This window comes from Zea mays, chromosome 5 (assembly GCF_902167145.1).
Source record: "Zea mays cultivar B73 chromosome 5, Zm-B73-REFERENCE-NAM-5.0, whole genome shotgun sequence".
NCBI lineage: Eukaryota > Viridiplantae > Streptophyta > Magnoliopsida > Poales > Poaceae > Zea > Zea mays.
The window spans coordinates 145,315,678-145,322,279 of NC_050100.1; the positions used below are offsets into that span (position 1 = coordinate 145,315,678).

The following is a 6,602-nucleotide window of genomic DNA, read 5'->3' on the forward strand; positions in this document are numbered from 1 at the left end:
CATTATAACATTATTAGTCATTTACTTCTGAAAAACTAAAGTTATGGCCTAGATAGATTTTATGTGAAAATATATTTAAACAAATGACTATCTGTGTTTTTATTAAGAAAACACATGGCCTATTTGGATTTTTATGCAACTGATAATTAAGCAATTAATTATATTCACTTTTGTTAAGAGAACATATAGTCTATATTATTATTAACAAAGTTATATTCAAGGTTAATATATACACTAACATTTTAATTATAAAAAGTGCATGGACACTAATTTATTTATTTTATCCTTTATAAAAAACTAAGTGATATATATAAATAATATAGACTCAATTTGATGGATGTCATGCATAGAAAACTAATTAAGTCATTTTAAATTAGGAACAAATGATCTAATTCATTAATGATAAAACTATGTTCAACAATATAAACTATAAGTTTCTTTATTATGAAGGTATGAGCACCTAATCAAGTCATTTTAACATTACTAGAAAACTCTATTATTTCTTAGTGTGAAAAGGCAATATTTATGCATAAAACATATAACACTTTGATTATAAACTAAATCATGAAGATAACTAAATAAATGTCTTTGTACTATTTTTAACTAAAAAAGTGTCGTCTACCTTTCTTTTAATTTCTTATTTAAAAAAATTGTATTCAAAGCAACTAAATTAACCTTAATTTTAAATCAAATTACAAGCACGTGAAACTTGCAGCAAACACTAATTCAAATGTGCATCACATAATTTTTGAAGGTAACGAAACTATTCTTATTTCATTTGAATTACAAATATTCAGTTAAACAAAATACAAATATTATAGGGATCTAAGCGATATTAATTATAGATATCGAGGGGTAGCTCGCAAAATTAGAAGTCTTCTTCTACCTATGTCAGGGAGTTGGGCGTCGGTGTTGCGGAGAAGGGGAAGACAACGACGGATCGGTACGGTGTCGACAAATAGAGGAGCTCTAGTGAGGGCGCAATCGAGCGTCCTAACGGCGAACGACGACATGGTGTGTTGGCGCAAGGCGAGTATCATGACGACGACACGAACATGCGTTCAACGTACAACAATAGGGAGCATGAGCTTTGGCGACAGATCGGTGGTGCTCGAGGCAAACTCCGGCGAACTGTGTTGGTGATGGCGAGGAGGCGAACGTGAAGACGGTGTGGGCAATAGGTGTGCGAGTGACAACTAGGGGCACGAGCGCACTGCGGGAATAGCAGAGTAGAGGAACGGAGGAGGGATGGGGAGACACGAAATGGACTCGGCAAGGTCGGGGGCACGCATTTTATAGGGAGAAGGAGGAAGCCATGACATCTATGGTGGGGAGAGAAGGCGACCACCATTTATGGTGTAGCAGCAGTGGGACGAGAGAGAGACAGGCGCACGATGCACTGGGAGGGGGAGAGAATGTCAGGAGACGATTGAGATCAAGTAGAGGAAGACAACTGCCACAATGAAGAAGCAGGAGCTGGATGATATCGAAGCACGACCACGTTGATAGAGGCGCAACAACATGCGTGTGTTGAGCCAGAATGGGCCATGTAACTGCCTTCTGGGCTGGGCTATAATGGTGGCGATATAAACACATTGTAACAGGAGTCAGGAACTATGAGCGATGACAATCAATACATTTCCTCTCGTCGCCATTCTCTCCTCTTAGTAGTCTTCTTCTCTTCCGATAGTCTGCTTCCTCTTGCTACCTCCGATCTCTCTCCTCCGTTCCTACATCCATCAGCGTACCAAGGGTTGCTAACAATTGGTATCAAAGACTATTGATCTCTAGGCAAACTCGCTACGCTACCTACCTTCCGTCGAGCCGTGCGACCATGACGGGTGCCAACGATTCCAGTCTGGCGGGGGCGATGGAGGCGCAGTCATAGGCGTTGGCGACTCAAACCTGCTTGCTTCAACAGATTTGCGATCTCCTTGATGCTCAGGATCACCATTGGGCAGTGCTCGAACGGACGGTATCCAGCAACGTCACCTCCATTGACCCCGACGAGGTGCTCGACAACCACCACGTCGGTGAGCTCATCGCCATGCCACCGATGATGTCTTCTCCAGCACCACCGACGCGCTTGAGGGGTTCTCCTCGCTCTTTGATACAGAGACCATGATGGGCAACCGTGGCCCCAACTTCCCTAAGCACATCATCGCGGACCTCGTCGTCGACCACCTCTTCACTGCTAGCATCAAAGGTACACCTCCCAAATGTTTGGTGAAATGCTTGAACGTCTTCTCAAGCAGCGACGGGCACCACACACGCAACGACGGACCTATCTTCGATGTGCTAGACAACGACGACCTGGATGGCCGCCACCACCTCCTCGGGCGGCGGAAGCAGGCTGCAGTAGCGAGCGACGTCGACGTTCGCCCTGGCCCTACAGAGCGGGCAGCTGGCGTTTCCCTGGAGCTAGGCGTCGACGTAGCCTACATGGAAGACGTGGAGGAGCCGCACCCCAACGTCATCGCGCTACATGACGTGTACGAGGACGCACGCGGCGTGCACCTGGTCCTAGAGCTCTGCTCATGCGGCGAGCTTTTCGACCGAATCAAGCACCTCGCCTCCGACCTCCCTGTGCCTTCGATCTCGCCCATCCCCATCGCTACTTTGTTGGTGCCTAAAGCGACCAAGCTTGAGCTCTATGGCATCACCGACGACCTCCGTGAGTTTGTCAAGAGCATGACCATAAGCACATTCCCGCAATTTCCTAATGCAAGATGAGCCTGAGGTGTCTGATGTGCCAACTATGTCGAATGTGCTTTAGGATGTCAACGATAGGTAGGCCAGACACAACACACTTGTCCTCTCGGTAGTTAAGGAAATATCAAAGTTCAGATATGAGCTATGCCCAAGATACATGATAGAGCGCAAATTCTGGTGGGTATATTTTTTATTAGTTTGCTCCGTTTGAGAAGAAATACTTCGAGGCGCTGAAAGTGAAAGCAGAGGAAGACAAAAAGGATTTCCAGAAAGCATCTACAACTGTAGAACCAAAAGACACAAAAGTGCCAAGCAAGACCTCTTCAACAAATCTAGAACATGACCTGTATGTATTTCTGCTGGGGGATCTAGGAGGCGATTGCGAACACAAGGTTGACTTGTCCCATGTGGTTTGGGTTGATGATGAGTGATTGCCAATGGGTAGCACTCTGGGGTAGTCAGTGGACTGACCAGAGTGTGACATTATGCTTGTGCAACAATGTCAGTCGACTTGTGGTGTGCAGGTGTGGAGCATAGGGCGATGATCGATGGTTGAGGTGAAGGTCATGCGGGCTCATGCTGATGGACCAAGAGCGGTGAAGGGCGAGTGCTGGGTCTTGACTGACGCATCAGAGCAGCCAGGTGACCAGCCGTGGTGGCTGACACCTGGGACACGCACTTGCGCGAGGACGTGGTGGAGTGGACCGTGTTGCCGGCGTGGTCGAGGACTAGTGGGACACGTGTCTGATCGTGGAGGACGTGCACGAGGTGCGGTGCTCACGATAGGTTTGGTGGTTTGGGCCTCAAAACCACCCAGCCCTACGGATGGCGGGTTTTGCTGAGTTTGGGCCTCAAAACTCGACGTTGGCGGTTCTGTAGGGAACCTGTAACGCCCTGAAATTGAGGGGTATAATTTTTCTTCTCTGATACTCACCAAATTTAGGCGTTACTCTCTTTTCTCTTCCCGCTTCGCTCCTTATTCCAATTTTCAAAGCAGTATAGTGACCGGTGTCCGTATCACGTGTAAACAAAAACCTAAGTTGACATGGGTGTTGCATCATGCCGAAGCATATTTATTTGTCTGATGTTGTGGCTGATCGCGCGTCCGTTTCATTTTGGTTTTCGATTCGCGATTTGATTCCGATTAGTGGTCATGCGTGCAGTGGGGTTTTGGCCCAGCCCCTAGCGCGTGCCCCTGGCGCCCCACCTCCTCCCATGCGCGCCCCTCCCTCTCTCTATCTCATTTTTGTTTCCCGCGCAGTAACTTCCTCACCCTCTCTCCCACCTCTCTTTCACCTCCTTGCCCTAGGTGTGATCCGGTGGACAGTTGCCGCTGATCGTCGGATCCCAAGGTGAGCTTCCTCTTCCCCCTCCTCTCTCCCTCCCTCCCCTTCCCTCTTCCCTGCGTGCGCGCCCTCCCCGCGGCCCGCCGCGCCCCTGGCGGTGGCCCCTGCAAGCCCCCCAGCGGTGGCCATGCGCTGCCCCACGAATCCCCCGGCGGCGGCCCTCGCGCGCCCCCACGGCGGTGGCCCTTGCGTGCCACCACGGCGGTGGCCCTCGCGCGCCCCCACGGCGGTGGCCTCTGCGCGCCACCCGGCGCGGCTCGCGCGCCCCCGGCGTGGCCTCGGTCTGGCCCCCAACGCACGCAGCGCGTTCCCGCTCACGCAGCCCTAGCACATGACATTTAAATTTCAGTTTGATTAGTTTTAAATTTAGTTTAATTTAACGTGCTTCGTCGCATGACGATTTAGTTTAAATTCGGATTTATTAGTGTGCTGCATCGCGCGCTTTGTCGTGCGACAATTCATTTTAATTTCAGATTATTTAATGTGTGACGTCGCGCGTTTAGTCGCACGACATTTTGTTTTAAATTCAATTTAAGTGACGTATGCCGTCGTGCGCTTCGTCATTTTCATATTTAATTCAGGTGTTTCGTCGCGCTCTTCGTCGCTTGACGATTCGTTTAATTTCGGTTTTGTCTATGTGTTGCGTCGCACGCTTCGCCGCGCGACAACTTATTTTATTTTCAGCTTAGTTCGTGCGTGCTGTCGCGTGCCTCGTCGCGTGGCAACTTGTCCCAATTTTCAGTTTAGTTTGGAACGCAGCACGACAATCCTATTAAATTTAACTTGAATTGTTTATAATAATTAAACGTGTAGCGTAACTTTGTTTTACGCATAGCGCGATTGTCAAAAATTAATATGGTTATATTTAGACAAGTACTTTAATCCATAATTGCTTAACATAATTGTTAATGACTATATGGATATCTCGGACATCATGATGTAATCAACTATTACCCTCTTTTATGTTATTACTCGAGCACTTTGTGATGATGTCCGATTATGTAACTGCTATGTACATGAATTGCTGATCCTGGCACGTACATGGTTCGCATTCGGTTTGCCTTCTAAAACCGGGTGTGACATAAGTGGTATCAAAGCCGTGCTGACTATAGGACCGCTAACGTAGAGTAGAATGGTCGTTCTAAGGACTATAGACCTCTATTCTTACCTTGACCTTGGTGTCACTTCAAAAGTTGGTCATCTAGACCAATTCTATGTTTTATTATATATTATTACACCTTGCTGAAAATTTTGTTTTATTCTATTTCCTAATTTTTTGGTCTACTTGCTGGTCATACTAGTTCTGTTCTCACTCTTATGCTTACGTTGTCTATTGTAGATGGCTCATCTTAGACACACCGCACGGAAGTTAGTCGTTCCTTTCTTGCCTTCTCGTCTCGTGGAGCGTCCGCTTCGCCGTTCGGTGGCTGGTCAGTCTAGCCATTTGGAGAGGCTGCACCACCGCCTGCACGAGGAGCAGGAGCGTCGGCGATCGGAGTTGGAGCAGCAGGGCTCTTCTTCCTCGCCTCAGCAGGAGGTAGAGTCTGTGAGGCGCTGCTCTCCTGTGCCCCCGCTGGAGGGCCCCCTGCACCACCACTGGGTGTCCCGGTCGCTGGAGTAGCTGTTGGAAGAGACCCCAACGATGGAGGTGACGACAGCAGCTCGAGCTACAGCACCGACCTTTCAGAGGAGCAGGAGCCAGAGGGATAGGTTGCTCGACCCATCACTCGTGATGCCTCTCGCGGGTGTCAATTCCATGATGCCCTCGACACCTTGCTGCGCCAGGCACTCGACCGGCGCACTTGGTCCATCGAATATCGCTGTGTTGTCTTCCAGCACAGTCGCGGGGCTTACCCAGACCCCTAGGAGGCGACTTGTTTGATTTGCCGTCCGAAGGATAGTCTCCGGGGTGCGGAGGTCTGCTCGGAGCATTATTCTATCTCTGAGCGGGACTCAGCTGAGGCAGCCATACAAGATGTCGCACGGCGTGCGCTTTCGCACTACTGCTTAGTGTTCGGTGGGGTGGCCGATGGTCTTGACCTGAGGTATTACCCCCCCCCCGTCCACATGGCAGCACAGGGGCGTGATTATCTCACATGTTGGTGAGGACAATCCTAAGTTGAGCAGCACAGTCAACCTAGCCACCGTGCTAAACACGGAGCTGGACCACACTTTAGATGAGCTAAGCAGGGCTCGTGCTAAGATCGCCCAGTTGCGGGCTGAGCGCGCGGAGCGCCGTCACCTAGCAGATGGTTCTCCCATCCCCGTCAGGAGTTAGCACCCGTACCGCTCACCTCAGCGTGGGTAACATGTCTATGGCAACCCCGACTGCGGGACCAGGATAAATTTAGGACACTAGACCGTCAGCGTTGGATCTTGTAATTAATGTTTAAAATAGAAATCTTAGCTTTAGTCTTATTCTCAATTAGTCTTAGTTAGATAGGGTAGTTTGCTTATCCTGTGTTTTTATGTTTGTCATGATGAACTATGATGGATTTGGATCTTTGTAATGACTGTCGCTAGAGTATGGGTACCCCCTGCAGT

The 6,602-nt window shown here is 48.8% G+C and overlaps 1 pseudogene; it reads left to right on the plus strand.

Annotated features, from left to right (window-relative positions):
- The first annotated feature begins 2,121 nt into the window (after window positions 1-2,121).
- On the plus strand, window positions 2,122-3,268 carry LOC103628516 (uncharacterized; annotated as a pseudogene).
- The last annotated feature ends 3,334 nt before the right edge of the window (window positions 3,269-6,602 follow it).